Here is a 21994-nt window from a genome sequence, read left to right on the forward strand (position 1 = left end):
CAGCTGGTGGGGAGGCAAGCCGGCGATTGTGCGGGGAACTTCAGGGCAGGGAGACAAAAAACAAACTGTGGAACCCAACTCGGGCAGCCCAGCCAGGCCTCGGGGGGCAGCGGAGAAAGTCACAGAAAGCTATCTTTAGCCGCTGTCAAAAATCAAAGATGACATTTTGAGCACCACCTTAAAAGACACAAAAGCGGGAAGCGTGTTTGTTAGGGTGTCAGTTTTCTCCCCTCGCCGCTGGAACTGCGTGCTGGCCCGTTGCCTAATGTGGTGCTGCATACAAATATTGACAGAACACAGCCGTGTTTGTGCAACCCGGCCTGGGGAAGCCGGTGATTCAGACTCTTGAAGGAAGATCCGAAAACCCAGGGATCCTCAATAGAGTAGAACACTGACCGAATGAAAGAGAAAGCACTGAGTGGGCTAAAGTGAAACGCTCACCGTCCCTGTCTGCTATGCCTTTTCGGTAAGGACAGAATTTTCTTTTCTCTCCCTTGTTTTCCTGAATGCTTATGTTGGTGTGGAGGAAAGCGTGACCGACGTGCGGGGCCCTGCCCCAGAGCTCTGAGGTGCAGAGCGCAGGTTTGCCTGCGATTTGCTGGAGGACGTGAGGGGACTGCAGTGTGATAGCCCCAGGCATCGCCCAGCACGTGGAGCCCGCCGGTGCTGCTGCAGAAACCCAGTGGTCCACGTTTAGACGTTGCCCCTGCTGATCTGTCCTGGTGTTTTTTGCCTATGTCCAGGTGGCCCCAGGATGGTGGCAAGTAGACCCATCTTTTGAACCAGTAGTTATGATGCACATGATTCTTTAATTTTTATTGTCATTTGAAGCGCCGTCTGGTTCACTCTGCGGCCAGCCCCACACCTGTGCATGCAAAAAGTGTTTCTTCCTCCTGGGTTAATATTTGTTCAGACACAAGTATTCTGTTTTACTAAGGCACATCCAAAGTGTTTGAAAGTGCCTTGCTTTACCCTGACTTTCACTGGAGAAGCTGCTAACCGGGGAGTCTGTTCTGAATCCCTCTTTTCTTACACGCTAAGGAGGCAGCTGCAGTGGCACTGTCTCTGTGGTCCTGCAAGCTCAGTAATACCCTGCTCTGGGGGTCCTACTCAATGCCTCTCTGAGACAGTTCCTGAGAAAGCTGAGTAAGAGTGTGGCTGAGCAGAGGCACTGACTCCTACCCATCAACTTATCAATGAAGACACACAACGTTCCTGATTGTTTCCTATCTTAGCTGGTCATGGTAGGCCCTTGTCGGCTTCAGTTTTGTTCATTGCAAACAAAGAATCTTGCACATTTCACGGTGAAGGATCACATTGCAGTGTCCTGAGCTCAGTTAAATGCACTTTATTAATCTTTAATGTGCCAGTAGCTCTGAGGCTATGCCAAGCTGAGACTTTCCAAAACTCGTCAAGCTACCTGCTGCCAAGATAAACAGCGGTAGGCCCAGAAGGGATATTTTAGGGAAACTTGCAACAGTGGAGTTTTACCCATTAAGTTTGTCATGAGTCAATGAAAGAGATCTTAAATAAAGAAGATTTCAGAAAGAACTGCTTCAGCTCTATACCCTCTGTGTGAGGCCGATTGGTGGGAGTCCATCTCCTCACACACACAGTGGTCTATGTGCCGGAGGGAAGAGAATAAGGCTTTCTACTGTATGGGCGCTGGGTTGTGTTTATGCAATGGGTGCTGTGTGAATGGAGACGTGTGAATGCAGAAAGTTTTCCTGCCTGTGGCAGTATCTGAGCCCAGAGAAAAACAAGGCTGCACATGTGGTGGGCTGCTTGTCTAGTACACCCATTTCAGGCATACCAAGAGCGCCAGAGATGGGCGATGGCCACAGCAGTCCCCTTGGAGAGAAATGTAACTTTGTACAGCAGAAAAATGGGGTGGTGTACCTCAGAAAGTTGGGCACTGGTGGTGACTGCATGACTCAGAGGACAATGTGAACCAGTGTTTGATTGACCAGGTCCTGGGGAAGGTAAGGCTGTGACCTCTTGGATCGCTCACCAGGCTGAGTGGAAATGGCCTCATCAACATTCCTTGGGGATGCAAATAGTAGACAAGAAGGATCCTGCTTTAAACACAGGTCTTGTAAACAGAGACTTCGTCTCTTGGGGTTGCTCTGTGGAGAGCACTGAATTGGAGCTGGGAGGAGCTCCAGGGTCCTTTCTAATTTAGAGTCAGCAATGCAAAGACTTTACAGATACACGCAGGCAATGGTGAGCAAGGATCAGGAGTGAGAGAGAGCATCAGGCAGGTCGTTTTGATACTTTTAGAGTCAAGTCCAGCCTCCTTCCTCTGGTATAGAACAAGGGTTAACAAACTATGCATCACAGGCAAAATCTGCCCACTGCGTGTTTTTATAAATAAAGTTTTATTGGAACACAGCCACATCCCTTTGTTTACATATTGTCTATATCCGCTTTTGTGCTACCACAGTAGGGTTGTGTAGTTGCAACAGAGGCCCTGTAGCCCCACAAAGCCTGAAGCATTTACTCTCTGGCCCTTTACAGAACAAGTTTGACAAGAAGAACAATGCTTCACAAACTGTGTGTGTGAAGGACTAATTTTGTTTTTGGTTCAGTAACAGATAACATGATCCATTTCAGATGGTTTAAGCAGAAAGGGATTTCACACTGGTTTTAGGGCATTTACAGTCTTGAAGGAGCAGGAAGACAGGCAGAACTTCTGAGATAATGATCGGAGCAACACAACAAATTACCACTGTGTCTCTGTCACTATGCAAAGGTGGGAATCAGGAAGCTGATGCCACCACTGCTAGCTCCAGCCACGCTGTCTCACCGTCATCTCCTTCACCAAAATGAATATCTCTGTTTCATGAAATGCATGAGGCTAGGGACAGGATACTGGGAAGACTACCTACAGGTGATAGTCTCATTTTGGAAACATACCTTGTTTTTCCAAATTGAAATATACTTATGTAGCTGCAGTTAGCTCAGAGATAAGAGATTTTTGGTTATCACCTAATATTATGATTTACTGAGGACTTATTATGAGCCATATTATGAGCTCATATTATGAGCACTACATTAAGTGCTATATATGCATTAGCTCATTTAATCTGCACAATATCCCAGTGAAGAATGCATTATTTCCATTTTTAGAGAGGAAGCAGAGGCTTTGAGTAGCCAAATGACTTTTCCACATCACAGAGCTGGAAAGTGTTGGATCCAGATTTAATCTCATAATTTTCTGAAATTTGTCTGTACCCTTAACCTCTCTGTTATAACGCTGTATATAAGTTATCTTACTGGTTGTTTCTTTACCTAAGACATTTGTCTTTTGTTTCCATCCTAGTGTCTGGTTAATCTGCATTATCTACTTTGTGCCTTGGCAAGGTGAAATCTAGTCATCATGTCTGAGGTAACAGTACAGGTTCCTGGTCATCATTGCTGAACATTGCTGAATGTCATCAAGGAATTTGTGGGTCTATAGACGAGGGCTTAGAAGGGTGGGAGAGAACTATATCTACAGTGATTATTCAAAAAATTCCTTTAGGATAAAAATTCTATAGGATAGAATATTTCTCTTATAATGGGAAGATCTGCCAGTCTCATGCTATATGTTTGATTGAAAATGTCGTTTTTGTGTTCTCTTTGGTTGCAATTCTACTTCAGATTATCTTTACTAAACACAGCAATGTTTGGGTAATAATTGTGACTTGTCACTTGATAAGATAAAATAAGCTGAATGTTATTTTTACTTAGAAATTTTAAAGAACTCAAAGAAACCTCTGTAGAAAGAAGCTCTGGCAAGGGGTGGGGTTCCCAACAAATATTGCTTGACAGAAATGTTTTTGATTAGATAAACCACTTAAAGTCCTGATCTTAGTGCCTATAAAAATGCTGAGGGGGAAGAGAAGCACTTCTGGAATGGAAAAGTATAGACCTCTGGAAATCTACTCTTTCATAAAACCAAGGAGAATGCTGACAAAAAATCAAAATCAGCATTTTTTGAATTCAGGCAATTGAAGTCTTGGAATAATCTGAGGAACATTTTTTCAGGGGCAGAAAAACCCCTTGAGTGTCATTAAGAACAGTGATTTTTTTCTCATTTAACTTGCTCTAATTCCATTCCTCTTTCCCCAGCTCTGAGGAAAGCTTAAAAACCAACAGTTTTGCCATCACTGTAGCTGTGAAAACCAGTAGCTTAGCAGCCACTAGAGGGGGCAAAACCTGTTTGGAGCTCTACAGAGAACCTCATTCCCAGAGAATTGTGATGATTTGACCTATCTGGTAGCTTCCTGGAACTCCCACATGCAGGTTTTTTCTTTATTGGACTTAATTCAGAACTTAGTGCAAAGAACTTTTCTCCTGGGACTTGTCAAAAACAATCACAGCAATTGTTTAATGTTGCAGCTGCTTGAGGCAGCGATGAGAGTTGGGGAAGACAGGATGCTAATCAAAAAATTTTAAATGAAAACTGGGGAATGAGTTGTCCATTGGGGCTTTGAAAAGTTCACATATTTGTGGAAATGTGCATGGAAAAAGGCATGCACATATGCAGAGGTGTGCACATTCTCAGTAATGACCTGAGAGGACTCTAATCTCTCTTCTGTGGCTGACCTTGAAGCTCTACACAAGCAAGGAATGAAGGTGAGGAAGAGTTATAAGCACCTGGAAAATTGGAAGTGTGCCTCACTATACAGAGAAATCTCCTCAGCAAAGGCTGGAATACTTACCGGTTAAAGGCATTTAAAAATATTAGCTGACCAGTTAGCAAACCACACATGACAAGGAATATGGACTCTACGGAATAGGATCAGAAAAGTCACTAAACAAATAGCTACAACAATAACAACAACAGACAGAAATAAAAACAGACCATGGTTGGGGGAGATCTAAAATTCAGAGTTACCGCATTATATTATTTTAAATGCCCAGTTTGTTAAAAAAGAATTATAAAACATGTGAAGAAAAAGAAATGTATGTGCCATATACAGGGAAACAAAAAAATCAGCCAATAGAAATTATCTTTGAGGAAGCCCAGACATTGGACTTACTAGACAAAGACTTTAAATCAGTGACCATAAATACATTCAAAGAACTAAAGAAAATCATGCCTCTAAAGGAATAAAGGAAAGTATTAAAGTAATATCTCATCAAACCAAAAATATAAATTGATAGAAATTTATAAAAAGAAACAAAATAGAATATTTGGACCTGAGAAGTACAATAACTAAAGTGAAAAATTTACTAGTGGAGTTCAACAGGAGAATTGAGTAAACGGAAGAAAGAATCAGAAAAATTCGAGATAGACCAAATGAGATTATGTAATCTGAAAACAGAGAAAAAAATGAATGAAGAAAAATTAGCCAAACCTCAAAGACCTGTGGTATACCATTAAGTGTATGAATATATACATAGTGAGAGTCTGAGACAGAAGAGACAAAAAGGAGCAGAAAGAATATTTTAAAAAAAATAATGGAGGAAACTTAACATATTCAGTGAAAACTCTGAATCTATATGATCGAAGAAGTTCAATGAATTTCAAGTCAGATAAACTCTAAGAGATTCACTCTGACACATGTTATAATCAAAGAGAGAATCTTGAAAGTAGCAAGAGAGATGTGCCTTGCTATGTATAAGGAAGTCTCACTAATATAACAGCCAGTTTCTTATCAGAAACTGTGGAGGCCAGAAAGCAGTGAGATGACAAATTCAAAGTACTGAAAGAAGACTATAAACAAGAATTCTATATCCAGCAAAAATATTGTTTGAAAATGAAGGTGAAATTAGGACATTGCCAGATAAACGAAAACTGAGAGAATTCACCTCTAAAAGACCTCTCTTTCCTTAACTTACTAAAGGGAGTCCTTGAGGATGAAATGAAAGAGAACTAGATAGTAACATGAATCCACACAAAGAAATAAAGAGCACTGGTTAAAATATAAAAGACAGTATACATGTAGTTTTTGTTTATAGCTCCCTTTTCCCCTTCCTTCCTGATAAAAAAAAAAACAAAAACCTGAAAGAGAAAGTTGTAAGTATAAAACTATGTTGATAAACTTGTAATGTATAAAAATGTAATGTGTATGACAGAGGATAATGTAAAGTAGCTATATAGGAGCAGTTTTTGCATACTTTTGAAATAAAGTGGCTATTAATTCAAGTAGGTTGTTCTATTAGATTACCTAGATGAAACAGATAAATTCTTAGATACAAAATATTGAAACTGACTCAAAAACAAGTGAAAAATATTAATGGACTTTTAACAAGTAAAAAGATTGAATTAGTAATCAACAAACTTACAACAAAGAAAAGCCCAGGCCATATTAGCTCCTGGTGAATTCTATCAAACATTAAAAGACGAATTAACACTAATCCTTCATAAATACTTCCAAAAAATAAAAGAGAAGGGAACACTTCCCAATTCAGGTATTATTGTGATACCAAAACCAGACCAAGAAATACGAACTACAGAGCAATATGTCATATAAATGTAGATACTATAATCCTTAACAGAATACTAGCAAACCAAATTCAACAGCATAAAAAAAGAATTACACACCATGACTAAATGAGGTTTAACCCAGTAATGCAAGACTGGCTATGCATATGAAAAACAATTAAGGTAACACAATAACTTGTTAAGAGAATAAAGAACAAAAATCATGTGATCATCTGAATACAGGCATAAAAAGCATTTGACAATATCTAATATCTTTTCATGATAAAAAAAAAAAAAAGAAAAACTCTCAACAGATTAGGAATAGAAGAGAACTGCCTCAACCTGGTAAAGGGCGTCTATAAAAAGTTATAGCTAACATTCTAATTAACTATGAAAGAGCTTTCCTCCTAAGGTCAAGAAAAAGATAATATGTCTGCTCTCATCACTTCTATTCAATATTGTACTGTACTTCTAGCCAGAGTAACTCGACAAGAAAAAGAAATAAAACACACCCAGATTGGAATGAAGAAATAAAATTATCTTTATTTGCTGATGACATGATTTTGTTTAAGAAAATTCTAAGGAATACATTACAAAATATAATTAATAAACTCAGCAAAGTTAAGGGATATAAGATCAATATACAAAACCGATTGTATGTGTATACAATGCCAATGAACCATTCAAAAACCCAATTAAGAAAAACAACTCAATTTCTGATAGCATCAAAAAGAATAAAATATTTAGGAAGAAATTTAACGGAAGTGCCAAACTTGTATATTGAAACTATTAAGTGTCAATGAATGAAATTAAAGAAGATGTAGCTAAATGGAAAGATATGTTATGTACAGGTACTGGAAGACGTAATATTGATAAGATGGCAGTATTCCCCAGACTGATCTAGAGAGTCAACACAATTGTTATCAAAACCCAAGCTGCCCTTTTTCAGAAACTGACAAGCTGATACTAAGATTTATATGGAAATGAAAGTGACCCAGAAGAGCCAAAACAATCTTGAAAAAGAGGGAGCAAAGTTTTAGCTTAGAATTCTTGATTTCCAAACTTACTACAAAGTGAAAATACTAAAAACAGTGTGTTACTAGCATAAGACATATGGTTCAATGGAATTGAATTGAGTGTTCAGAAATAAACCCTTACATTTTTGGTCAATTGATTTTTGATAAGAGTGCCAAGACAATTCAATGGGGAGAAAGAATAGTCTCTTCAACAAATGCTGCTGGGACAGGTGGATATCCACATGTAAAAGAATAAAGTTGGAACCCTGACTCACACCTAATGCAAAAATTAACTCAAAATGGATCATACACCTGAATGTGAGAGCCAAAACTATAAAACTCTTAGAAGAAACCATAGGAGTAAATCTTCATGATTTTGGATTAGGTAAAGTTTTCTCAGATATGACACCAAAAGAAAAGAGAAAAAAATAGGTAAATGGGACTTCATCAAAATGAAAAGCTTTTGTGCTTCCTAGGATACCATTCAAGGGAGTGAAAAGACAGTCCACACAATGGGAGAAAAATATTTGCAAATCATATATCTAATAAGGAACTTGCATTCCATACGATGGAATAGTATTCAACCAGAATATATGAAGAACCCTTACTACTCCACATAAGAAGACACATAACTGGTTTAAAAATTGGGCAAAGGAGTCAGTCATTTTTTCTAATGAGATATACAGAAATATCACTTTGTACCTAACAGAATGGCTATAATGAAAAAGAAGGCAATAACTAATGTTGACAAGAATGTGGAGAAATTAGAACCCTGACATATGCTGGTTGGAATGTACAATGATACAACCATTTTAGGAAAGATTTGGCAATTCCTCAAAATGCTAAGTGTAGAGTTCCCATATGGCCTAGCAGTTCTTCTCCTAGGTATATAACCAAGATAATTGTAAACATGTGTCCACACGAAAACTTGTATATGAATATTCTTAGCAGTGTTATACATAATTATCAAGAAGTAGAAATAACCCATTTATCATTTCAGCTGATAAATGAATAAACAAAATGCGAAGTACTGAGGCACACTACAGTATGGATGGTCCTTGAAGACATTATGCTAAGCGAAAGAAGACAGATTAAAAATAGGCCACATATTGTATCATTCCATTTATGTGAAATGTCCAGAATAGACAAATCTACAGAGACAGAAAGTAGACTAGTGGTTGCTAGGGGCTGGGATAAAAGGAGATTGGAAAGTGACTGGTAATGGATATGGTATTTCTTTTTAGAGTAATAAAATGTTCTGGAATTAGATAGTTGTGATGGTTGCACAACTCTGAAGGTATTAAAAACTAAATTGTGCTTTTTGAAAAAAGATAATTTTATTGTATGTCAATAAATCTGTTATTTTAAAAATGCTAAAGGGAGAAATCAAAGTAAGTGGGAACCTCAGAGTTAGGTTCACCTTACCAATTTTTGAGCATGAGGCAAGAGTACAAATAGAGGTCTATATACCACAAGTGAAATATTTTAAATTGTAAATCAAGTATTAAATATGCTCTGTTCTCCTGCTGTGACATACACACACAGACACACACACACACCTTTGTTCAGGAACAACTCTGTACTACTGGCTATAGGAAGTCAGCAAGGGCTTTAAGAACAGTGATCTGATCATATTATTGTGTCTGAAACAGCCTGTTGGCAGCCCGGTCAAGGTGTGAGAAGAAGAGAGTCAGTGGGTTGCAGTTAGTAAGCTTTGGTGATGGGTCCTACCAGGAACTGAGGAACACCCAGACCAGTGTCATCGATATGGAGAGTATGTGAAGATACAGCAGACTTCTAAAAGGTGACTCAGCAGAAATGGATGTGGAAGGGGAAGGAAGGAGGAGACAAAAGAGAAAGTGGCCATTTGATCTTTAGAGCCTCAGTGAATCAGGCTGGTGACATCATTACCTATGAGACAAAAAGCAGAAGCAGGTTTTGATGGGAGTGGAGGAATCATGAGAGCTGGGGTTTGGGTCCGTGGGGCTGAGCTGTGTGTGGACATCTGGTGTGAGTGGCCTGTTAGCATTTAGAAACACATGCTCGGAGCACAGAAGAGAGGTTTGATTTAGTAAAATGATTTAGAAGTCATCAGGTATGTGGAGTCCTGGAGGGAGGAAGAATTCACATGGGGCAGATAAAGAGTAAGAACCGAAAGGAAAGAGACACAATGGAGCGGCACCATTAATAATTACACTCTGAAGTGTTCCTATTAAAAACAAGTGACAAATAGAATACAGTTTGCAAGAAACGTTCATGTTGTCTATTAGAGTCTCCACATGACCAGCTTGGTACTGCTGGTTAGAAGATGGTGATGATAATAAGATCCATAACCAGTAATAGTTGGGAGGAACAACCAAAATCAGCTGTGTCATAACGGAAAAACATGTAATTGAGCTCTTAAGTTATATGTAAATTATAGCTTATATGTAAAAATGTATATAACTGAAAAATATACATGGCAGCGTAGCTTTGCTTGTTATGATTGCTTTTGTGTGACAGCCTGTGTTTGAAAGAACAGGCTGTTAATTTAAAAAAAAAAAAATTCTTTATTGATTTCAGAGAGAGGAAGGGAGAGGGAGAGAGAGAGAAACATTGATGATGAGTCATTGATCGGCCACCTCCTGCACACACCCTGCTGGGGATCGAGCCCTCAACCCAGGCATGTGCCCTGACCGGGAATCGAACCTCGATCTCCTGGATCCTAGGTCGATGCTCAACCCCACGCCTGGCTGGGCCAGGCTGTTAATTTTTAATTGCCTTACCTGGATGATGATGTTATTTAGTGTTGCTGTAGAATATCATTCCTTGAAAGTTCTTCAGATACTTCAGAACCATTAGTTAGACATTCTTCATCAGCTCTCTGCATTAGACATTCCCATCGTGTTTGTATCCTTGCTATTCTGATTTGAATTCACCCGGAAAAGCACTTACGAGAACCTGCCTTGTTTTGGTTCTTGAAGTAGTGTTGATTTGCCCTGGCCGTTGTGGTTCAGTGGATAGAGCACTGGCCTGCACACCAAAGGGTTCACGGTTCCATTCCTGATCAAGGGCATGTACCTTGGTTGCAGGTTTGATCCCCAGCCCTGGCAAGGGTTCTTGCAGGAGGCAACCAATCGATGTGTCTCTCTCCCTCCCCATTCATCCCTCTTTCTCTTTCTCTCTCCCTCCCTCCCCATTCATCCCTCCCTTCCACTCTCTCTAAAAAAAAATCAATGGAAAAAATACCTTCCAGTGAGGATTAACCAAAATAAAAAAGTAAATAGCGTTGATTTGAGTTTGGTGTTGCAAGGTTTCTTGTTTGTTTATTTACTGAATGAGGAAAATTTGCCTGTTTTCACTGGCTTAAGCTTGAGCCTTCAGACACCCTTCAGAAACACCCTTCTGTACTTGGGCGAACACAGGGCTATTGCTATTTCCTGTCACCCAGGCCTAGTTCCAGGAGTCGCTCCTCTCACTGCATCACCAGGAAGCGGCCCAACATTTGGGCTGTCTCTCTGTTTCTTTGGTTTCACTGGGATTTAGCATTTCTAAGAGATGCAGGGTAGGTATCTGCACAATTAATGATCAGATTTAGTTGGTGGAATATGGGAAGCTAAGAAGTTGAATGTGTTAAGCAGGTTTTTAATCTTCAGTTATCAACAGTCATATTTTTTCAGTGAACTATAAAGGCGCTAGATTTGGCCCAAATTCTCAGGGAGATAAAGATTGCTTGCCTCCCCATTTCAGTCCTACCAAATGTTCAGATCCTCCTCTTCTTGCCTGGCTTCTAGAGATCCTGCAGCAGATTGGCTGTCACCTCCCTCTGTGATTTATATGCCTTGCCCTTTGGTGTCTTTATCTGCTTCCTGTTGCAATGCTCTGGTTGGCTGTGAACTGGGTTGCTTTGAGGTAGGCGATCTGGAAATTTGATGGTGGGAGTGTAAACTGGCATGGCTTTAATGGAAAGCATTTTAGCAATATGTTAGAGCATTTTAATCTATTCTAATTTAATCTATTGAATAGAAATAATATGTGATGTGTACAAATATCTACTTATAAGAATATTGATTACTATGTTATTTTGTAATGCTAAAATTTCGAAAACAGCTATATATCAACAGAAGATTTGTCAAATAAATTACGGACTTGAGAGAGTTCTTATAAATCAACAAGAAAAAGATTACTATCCCAATAGAAAATGGTTAAAGGAAATGAAATGCAATTTACCGAGGAGAAATATAAATAGTCAAGAAGCATTTAAACATAATATGCTTAATCTCATTAGGAATTAAAAGGATACAAGTGAAAATAATGAGATATTATTATTTTAACTGTTTAGCAAAGATTAAGCTATTCCCACTGATGAAGGCATGGAAATCACACAGTCTCAGTTATTCTTGGTGGGAATGTAATTGGTACAAATTTTGGGGAAAGAAGCAATTTGGGTGAGAAACAGCCTAATTTTGACTCAGCAATGCACTTCTAAGAATATATCTTAAGAAATAACCAGGCCCTGACTGGTGTGGCTCAGTTGGTTGGAGCTTTGGCCCATACCCCAAAAGGTTTTGGGTTCGATTCCTGGTCAGGGCACATATGGGAGTTAACCAATCGATGTTTCTCTCTTCCTCTCTCTTTCTCCCTTCTTTTCTCTTTAAAATCAATAAAAACATATCCTTGGGTGAGGATTGAGGATTAAAAAGAAAATCACAAGTTTACAAAGAATGTGCATGGGATATTTATCACAGTAACACTTATGCTAGTGAAAACTGAAAGTAACCCAGAGTCCATTGATAGGTACTTGTTAAATAATTATAGTGCAACCACACAATGGAAAACTATGCAGTCATTAAAAATGATGTAGGTCTAGCTGCTAGAAATGATGCCTATGATACAGTAAGTGGACAATGTAGGTGAAAATGAATTGGAAATCCGTTAAATGTTAATAGTGTTTATCTCCAATAAATACCTACAACAAGAATGACACTTACAACTAAATTATTTGTAATAAAATCTATTACTTTTATATTCAGAAATAAAATTTTAAAATAGTTTTAAATGTTTATTGTTACCAATTTCTCTGTACTCTCTCTTTTATAGGTGTCACCAATCAGAACTCTGTAGTTATACCACCTACTAATACAGATTTTTGAAAAAGTATATGTTGTGCATGCCAGATTTACATCATAAGCCAATTAAGAAATTCTCATATGTGGAAACTCCTATAACAGTGGTCACTGTAGACACTGTGGCAGGCAGATTTTTAGTTATTTGGGTCTTCTGGAGGGTTAGGTCATATACACACTTATTAAAACACTTCTGCATGTTTATAAAACAATCTACAGATGGGTAAATGGTAAAAACAAATTAGGAACCACATTACTGTATATACTATTTGCTTTTTTCTGAGAGAGAATTTTTAAAATTTGGTAAAGTGTATTTTTGCCAATCCATCCAAAGCAATGTAATAAATTAGTCCCCTCCCCCCAAGAAGAAATGACCTTAAGTTGATTTAGTCTTATAAACTGTTTACATCACCGTCTTAGAATATCATCTTTGGTTTTACAACAATTCTGTGAGGTGTACCGGGTAAATATTTACATTTTACAGATAAGAAAGAGCTTCCAAGAGGTTAAATACATTGCTCAAGATCTCAAACTAAAAAATCGAGGAGCTGGGATTTGAACTGACATTTTTCTGACAATCCAAGTTAGTTCTAGTTATTGCTGGGACTTAAGCCTGAGTGTACTGACTCCAAATCCAGTTGCTTCTATACTGTACTATTCTGTTCTTTTCCCAGAAGCTTACCATGCCTAGAATCAAAGCCTGGCCAGTTTTCTAATAAGGCACCAGTGAGCATAAAAGAAAGGAGAATTCTAAATAAAGAAATAACTCTGGGAAGGCATATGCCAGGGGAAGGGCTTGGGAGTGGGAGGAAGGTGGGTAGGGTCCCAACCCACATGTCTGCAAAGGCCATACAGGTTATATGCATAATGACAGCCTGCCAGCAGTGAGCAAGACAAAATCGGCTGCCGTGGGACCTCATCGCGGCGGAGGCGGCCGGGGCTCGCGGGCATGGGGTGAACCGGAGCGTGTTCGCTGAATGTCTGAAGGGTGCAGCTGTTATTCAGCACCAGCAATTGTTGCCAAAAAGGAGCTAGCTCTGTGGTTTTATTTTTTAACTACTTAAAAGAAGCTGTAAATCTGATTTTTAGGTAAAATCTTTCCATTTTAAATGCTAGCACCAATTTAAAAATAATATTTTGTAGACTGACCAAAATATATCTGAAGGCTGTCAAAACCCCTCAAGTTAGTGGTTTGTGATTTCTGGGACATATTCTCTCTATGGGTTTTTTAGGCTCCCGACAGATCAAATTCAGTTTCTGTTCTCTCAGTGTCTTAATTATGCCACTGTGATTGTTACACATTCAGGAAGACATCTCGTTTTCATTTTCACACCCACCTGAACCAGTCACCCCCACCCTGGTGCTTTCTCACGGTCTGTCTCGGCGATTGGAGGGGAAGGCTGTGCCTGCGAGGACATCCCCAAGGGTACCCTTAGAACAGTCCACGTAAACACTGCTGTCTGAGCGCCCAGGAAGGGCCCTCAAGGCTTGGGAAAGATGTGCTTTAATTAAATTTCACTCCTGACTTCAATTACTGTCTAGACTAGAATTTTTTGTAAGACTGTAAATGGATGGGTAGTGGCTCAGTGATACAAATCACTCAGGCTTCCCTTGTCTAGGAGGAATCCAACCAGAAGGTGCCAAGGGAAGCTCAGAAGATGTACACGCAGTGGTGCAAATCAGCATGTTAAACCTGCACCCTGGATTAAACGTGGACTACTGCGCTGACCCTACTGGCAAGTGATGACCCATGGGAGTCATCACAGCAAAGGCAGATGCAGCCCCTTTACACACACACACACACACACGCCCCCTTTACACACACACACACACACACACACACACACACACACACACCCCATTTAGATTTAGTCCAGTGAGCATTCTGATACGCCTTTGGGGGTATCTTGACTTTGGAGATAATTCTCTTTGTAAACCGTCTTGGGGCTAATTTATAACATTTAAGTAATGTTTTTCAACTTACAGCATGTTTTTAATATTCTTTAGTGATTCTTTATAGAACATTTGAAAAGCATATGGAAGAGAATAAAAAATTACATATAGAGACACGGCTATAACGCCAGCCTGCACTCTCTTAATCTTTTTGCTATGGCTTTGTGAAGAACAGACGAACAGGTGAACCTCCAAAAAATCAAACAGAAAACTCCAAAGCAAACAAATCTTTTAAAAATATATAAATATCTTTACTGATTGTAGAGAGAGGAAGGGAGAGGGAGAGAGAGAGATAGAAACATCAATAATGAGTCATTGATTGGCCGCCTCCTGCACGCCCTTCACAGGGGATCAAGCCCGCAACCCGGGCATGTGCCCTGACCCAGAATTGAACTGCGATCTCCTGGGTCATAGGTTGATGCTCAACCACTGAGCCACACTGCCCAGGCAGCAAATTCTTGATTGTATATGAAGAATTTCAATATCAAGGATTAAATTATTTTTGGTAAATTCATTGTACAGAATTAAGCAATAAGAAAAAATGCTGAGAGGTGAGGCCACCAGCAAGTCAGAATTCAACTTCTAAGAGGGAGGGAGAGCGAGCATTTCCTCAGCAGCATTTTAAGTGCATTTAGACCGTAGGGATAAAGGCCAAGGACTACAGAACCATCTGGGGCATTGGATACACTGATGACAGGTGAGACACACCTGAACACAACTCACAGCTCCTGTGAGAAATACAGACGATTCTTACAAAAGAATGCATCGGTCCAATCGTTTTGGGTTGGGAGGAATCCTTGTACTAATCCAGCCTGAAGCACCTTCCATTAATCATTCTGACTCCATCACTTTCTGCCTAATCAGTCAATCATGATAAGTAAAAGCAACAAAATCTAAAAGATTTTGAGCAATTACTACACGCATATTTGTATGCAATGGTTAGGTGTATACATTTTATATATGTACACTATTATATATACCATCTCATTTAATTTTTTAAATAACTTTATTGAGATACCATTTATATGCCATATGAGGTATATATTCCAGTGTTTTTAGTATATTCCCACACTGGCAATCATCCCCACTGTATAATTTTAGGACATTTCATCACTCTGAGAAGAAACCCTCTATTAGTAGGCACTCCCTTTCTCCCCACACAGCCCCATGTATTCTAGTATGGAACCCTTATCAGATACATGATTTGCAAATGTATTTTCTGATTCTATGGTTTGTATTTTAAATTTTTTGATGGTGTCCTTTGACCCACAAACGTTTTTAATGTTGATGAAGTCCAAGTGTTACTGACCCTTCTGGGTCAGGGACCCAAACCAAGGTCCTTCTGCCCCGTGTCTTTCATGCCAATAGAAGGAGACCTAGTTTGGTTAAGCAGAGCAGAAACTTCATTCTCTGATCCAAGAATGGAGAAGGGCTAGCTCATGCTCTAAGGGCACCTTCTTCCCTGCTGGGCATGTGTAGTTATTGTTCTGTTGAACTCAGCCCTTTTGTACACGGTCCTTTTTGCACATGTTACCCCTTCAACAGCTTGGTTTTTGCACTCAGCACCTGGGTCTTTGGACTCAGTGCTCCTCATTTGAGGTAATCTCTGTATATGGTATGAGGGTTAATTAATTCTTTTACAAGTAGATGTCCAGTTGTTCCAGCACCATCTGTTGAAAAAACTATTTCTCAATTTAATGTCTAAATTAACTTACAATAGCCCAATGAGGTAGGAATTACTGTCCCTCTTTGCTCAGGGAGATTAAGTGACTTGCCCTAGGCTCTGGAGAATCCAAGTAAGAAGGAGAATTTAATTGAGTTCCAAAGGCAGGATTCTTTCAACAATACCAAAATGGGCGTCCACTACATGCCAGGTATTGGTAAAACAAACACATGCACAAAAGAGTCCTCATCATTTGATGCCGTAAATATTTTTCAATTAAATACTTAAATTTTCAATTAAATACCCTTCCCAAGGAGCTACCATGCTGAGTTTCAAGGCTAGGAAAGATGAATAAGTACAGTTCCTATTTTTGTTTTAAATTTATTTTTAAATTATAGCTGACATACACTATTATATTAGTTTTAGGTATATAAACATAGGGATTAGACATATGCCTTATGAAGTGATCACCCTGATAAGTCTAGTGCCCCTATGACACCATACATAATTATTACAATATTATTGATTACATCCCCAGGACTGTTTTTCAACTGGCAATTTGTACTTCTTGATTCCTTTTCCCTTTTTGCCCATCTCCCCAAACCCCTCCCATCTGGCAACCACCAATTTGTTCTCTGCATCTATGTTTGTTTCTGTTTTGTTTGTTCGTTTGTTTTGTTTTTTAGATCCCACTTATAAGTGAAATCTTGTGGTAGTTGTCTTTCTCTGGTTTATTTAATTTAGTGTAATAACTTCCAGATTCATCTATGTTGTCACAAATGGTAAACTTTCACTCTTTTTAATGGCTGAGTAATATTCCATTGTATATATGTACCACCTCTTCTTTATTCATTTGTCTCCCGATGGACATGTAGGTTGCTTCCATTTCTTGGCTACTGTAAATGATGCTGCAGTGAACTTGGGAGTGCATCTATCTTTTCAAATTAGTGTTTTGGATTTCTTTAGGTAAATGCCCAGAAGTATAATTGCTGGGTCATACGGTTCTTATTTTTTAAAAGCTAATAATAATACAGTAGAAGCGGTGGAATTTCCTAAAAGTAGGATGGCCATAGAAGTCAGTATTTTTGGTCAAAGAGACAGAAACCTGCTTAAGGACCCATAGTCAGGTGCTCAGTCAGCAGGAGTTTGGAGCAGCAGCCAGCAGGCTGGAACCAAGGCAAGTTCAGTGGCTCGGAAACAGGAAGCTGGAGACTGACTCTCGGGCAGAGGCGGCAAGGCCTGGGTGTCACAGCCACTGCAGAACCCCCTGTAGACACCGCCAGTGAGCTTAGTTGTCCCTGAGTCTTTGCATGAGTAGGTCTAGATGCAGAAGCAGCCGGCTGGTGACTGAGCCTGAGCTGTGGGCGGGCAGGGGGCTGACGGGCCGCCTGTCCCATCCGTGTCCCCCTCAGTGAGGAATCCTCCGCGACAGTGGAGTGGGTGCTGGAAAGGCCCACTCCCAGGACAGTACAGAAACCAGCCTTCCCTCTGCAGCTCCAGTTGTTTTCGCTGTGTCACTGAGTCACCGAGCCAAACTGTCTCCGTCGTATTTTTAGTTCTTACTATTTCACATGACCCGCTTTCCTGATGAGATTCTAATCTTCCTGCGGTTAGGAACTGCGCTTTACATACCACTTGCTGATGATCCCTCGGAAACCCCAGTTTTCCCCTAGGGAGCACAATCAGTTCTTCATAGCCCATGTGTGGATTCTCGCCAGCCAGTTTATAGTTTTAAATCTGATTTTCCTTCCAGCCTAGAATGATCCTAAGGGCCCTGCCCCTACCGCCCTATGCCCAGGGAGTGTGTTAATTTCCTTTGACATCAGCCCGATTCATACGAGGGGCTGAGGGTGGTTGGAGGTGGGCTCCCTCCGTTGGGGGAGGACTCTGGGCCAAGTTCTAGCTTTAGCCTAGCCCAAACATTTCTCTTAATATTGCCTTCATTTTGAACTTCCCAGCGCCTTAAGGCAGTTCTTTTTAGGGCCTGTCTCATCCGTCAAAATTCTGTGGAGTTTTGGGTTTTTTCTCTTGTTTATCATCAGGGGCCAGAACTGGTTGTCTCTTCTGCTTTACTAAGCCCCAGGGAGATGAGTGGAATCCCCCAAATAGTTGAGCTCTGACTCAGACCTTTGAGGACCTTTTCCCCTCGGCCTCTCCCAGCTCCCTTCATCACTTTCCATAGTTTACAAAGCCCTCAGGTCATGGGATCCGCTCACAATAAAAGTATCTGTGGCTGATCTGAAAAATAACATCAGGTTCTTATTTTAATCATATACAGTCAGGGCGAAGGCTGCTAGACGCCATGAAAAGCATCCACTTGTTGCTGGTTCATGTCCTGCGGTAGCTTTTCTTGTCCTTGGCTGCAGTGTCTCTTGAATTTTCGGAGAAAGTAGATGTCCACCATTTGTCTTTGGAAATAACACGCAGTTTTCCTAAGAGCCAGGAGGCAAGGAGGTCGAGGTGAGGAAAGATGACTAAGTGCAGTCTAATTAGTAAAAGGTTCACAAAGTTTGCATGCTTAAAGGTTGCTTTTCTCTCGGGCAGCGCTCGGTACCCCTGATTGAGGAAAAGTATAAATTAAGCGGATTTCAGTGGTTTGCACTGTCAACATTGTTCAGTAGTGGTTGGCTAGTGACTTCCCCAGCATGTGTACCCTTGACAGCAGCCCCACTGCCAACTTGGCCCTAGGGACCCAGGGACACGGAGAAGGTGCGGGGGTCAGCTGCGCAGGGCGCACAGTGAGCTGCGTTGTGTTGATGTCGCAGGGAGACAAAGTTGTTTTGTGATGGTGCTGGTGGCGATGGGAGAATTGGGGTGGAGGGGTCTCTGTTTATTAGGATTTGAATCCAAGAATAAATAAAAGACATCTCCAATTGTGAACCTTTAAGTAAAACCCTTTTTGTATTTAGAGTCCAGGCTGATGGATACCACACTAGATGCCTTTTATTTTAATGTGGACTTTGATTGCGGATCATTCTTTACTCCATTAAGACAAGAGCCTTTCCAGTGGCGCCTCTGCCTGGAAAGAGACTGAAGCGGGGTAGAGTGTGCGGGGAGGGGGGAAGGAGAGGGGAAAGCTTATTTTTATTATTCCCTTTGACTCTGTTAGGTTTACCTCCCCTCTCTGGGAGGCTACTTTCTAGACCCTGTGAAATGTCCCCTGTCCCGTTTTTTGGATCTCCTATGTGAATCCTGATGATAGGATTCCATTAATATTTACTGAGCACCTGCTGTGTGCCACACACTATTCTAACACAAACCATGACAGTAGCTACTGTATTAGTGTTTACATGTGTCAGATGCTTTGTCTTACCTCATTTCCTCCTCAACAAATGGCTGTTTTGCAGCTGGGGCAATTGAGGCTCAGTGAAGTTGAATTACTTGTCTAAGTTCAAATACCTAACAGGTGGTAGAGTCAGCATTTGAACTCAGGTCTGTTTGACTCTAAAACCCATTCGCATTTCATTGACTGACTTTTAATATGCTCCCTTGTCCTATATTTAGGGAAAGGGAGATACATTGAAACTTTTGAAAATTTATGAGAATAAGTGTCTAATAGCAAATATGACAGAGTGGACACAGTTCAACAGCTGAGGATGCTGTAATCTCAGAACCTAGATTAATACATTGGTTACCGAGCTTTGTCCTTTATGGTCCCATCCCTCTGGCCTTGAATGTGTAGGCAGAACCTCTCCAAGCTTTCTGGCTACATGTATCTTTCAGATCTCCATCTGCTCAGCTGGGCATCAGAATGATGTTGCCTCCCAAATGGAATCTCCAAATTCCTACTTGCCAGCATCTATCACTAGTAAGTTGCAGCAGCTGCTCCTAATTTTGGTAGGTGCAATTCTCCCTGTTTGTATTGCCTATTACTTTAAGGATGACACTTAAGGCCCTTTCCCGGACCTTTTGGGATCAGGTTCCTTGCTGGGTTTGGGGAACAGAGGAGAAGGCAGGGAAGGCCACACCCTAATAACCTGGATCAGTGAGATATAACCTAGACCAGCTCCCAAACCCATCTCAGACCTGTGCTGGATCTCAGGGTGTGGTTGATGGAGAGTGGTCAGCAGGTAGGTGGAAAGTTCAACCTCTCCTAACTTTATGGGGCTCTGTTCTCTTGACATCCACATTGTATCCTGGTCCCAACCTAGTGGTTTCATTCTAACTTGAGACCATGTTAGAAAAGAGGAACTGGCCCTGCCTGGCATCCTCAGTAGGTTGGGCATCCTCCTGTGCACGGAAAGGTTGCCTGTTCAGGCCCCTGTCAGGGCACGTGCTCAGGTTGCGGGCTCCGCCCCTGGTAGGATTTTATGTAGGAGGCAGCAGATCAGTGTTTCACTCTCACCCTTCCTCTCTCTCTCTCTAAAAAAAAAAAAAAAGAGAGAGAAACTAAACCAGAAATGAATTCTCAATATGAGCATGGTGGGTTATATTGATTTAATATAATTTTACTTCTGGAAAAAACTGTGTACCTTGTGCTTGCCTTGATTGACTATAGTAGGGCATTAAAACTAGTTATTTGTGTGGAAACCTGCAAACTAGGAGAACCGAGGGCTGCTCAGTTGAATAGCCAAGCCCTTTCACAGTGGAGCGAAGCCACGTGGGAGAAATTGAGGACAGAGTTCCGCTGGGGAGACTAGTTCTTCATAAGGTTGTCATGCTCTCACAGCCGTGGGAGTAAGTGATTTCCTTATTTAGAAATGTCAGAGTTCAGCCCAAAGAAAGGGCTGAATGACGGGTGAGCGGTAATCGTCGCTGCCTGCAGTTCAAGTTGTCAGCCGAAGGAAGCTGCCATTGAACCGGAATGTTAACTCGGCGACGGGCCACACCTCATGCTTCTGCCCGGTGACTCCTGAGTCCGCTCCTGGACCCACGTGGAAGGTTATGGCACTTCCAGGGCATCAAAAGGAGCCTAATTAGGAAACCGTGATGGTCAAGAAGATGGAAAATATGGCAGTTGGTTCCTTCAACAATTTGACTAATGAAACTACTCCTTATGGCAACTCAGTACCACTGCGGCAGGCATCACTCATTCAAAAATTATTAAGTACCTAGTATGTGCCTGGTATCCTTCTAGTTGCTGGAATTGTTTTGTGAATAGGAAACAGACTGTATTCAAAAAAATTACAGTCAGTGGGGCATTAGGAAAAGGCAAGACATGAGCCTCATGGGCCTGGAATCAGCAGAAAGGGAGCTGCTCGGGGAGAGCCAAAGGGATAGATGAACACGGAGCCTTTGGTGGCACAGGCAGGAAATCACTGCTCCTGGTCCAGGACTGGGAAGAGGTTCGGAGTAGGTGCTACTATTTATCTAAGTCCTCTCAGTCATCCTGAGTCTAGAAACTTGAGCAATTTATTAAACTTGCATATGATGGAGCAGAAAGAATGCCAGACGCAAAGACCAGAGAGCTTCAGGTCTTGTCACCACCAGAACCATGCTTTCCCACCTTCCCCTAACATTCAGCTTGGAAAAATGATGAAACACTCAGTGAGATGCTAGTAATAATCACACTGTAATTCCCTAAAGGTGGAGGGCTCTGCCACCTGGTCTCCTTCATTTTCTTTTAGTTCTCAAGATTTTATGATTTCTGCTTTTCTCTGTAGCTGAAAGCAACACAAAGACTGATTTATGTAGAAGTCTCTTACTTGCTAGACTAAGCACAACACCTGCCCCTGGACATTTGCACAACAGCTCACTGATCTATAGGATCTGGTCCTGGATGTTGCTGAGTTCATTTGAATCAAGTCTTTAAAATGTTATGTAGCTTTAACAGAAAGATTATTTTCAGAAGTTTCTGTCCATTATTTAACCATCTGACTTTATTGAATTAAAGGTAATTTGT

General features: G+C 40.7%; 1 protein-coding gene across 1 annotated transcript in view; it reads left to right on the forward strand.

Moving 5' to 3' along the window:
* The first annotated feature begins 219 nt into the window (after window positions 1–219).
* NCKAP5 (NCK associated protein 5) overlaps window positions 220–21994 on the forward strand; it is an 883253-nt gene continuing 861478 nt past the window's right edge. The window contains exon 1 of the mRNA XM_087819892.1: window positions 220–466. The gene's annotated coding sequence lies outside the window, so the exon portion shown is untranslated. The remainder of the gene's footprint in view (window positions 467–21994) is intronic.

Source organism: Miniopterus natalensis, chromosome 8 (genome assembly GCF_054644295.1).
Source record: "Miniopterus natalensis isolate mMinNat1 chromosome 8, mMinNat1.hap1, whole genome shotgun sequence".
In the NCBI taxonomy this organism is placed as follows: domain Eukaryota; kingdom Metazoa; phylum Chordata; class Mammalia; order Chiroptera; family Miniopteridae; genus Miniopterus; species Miniopterus natalensis.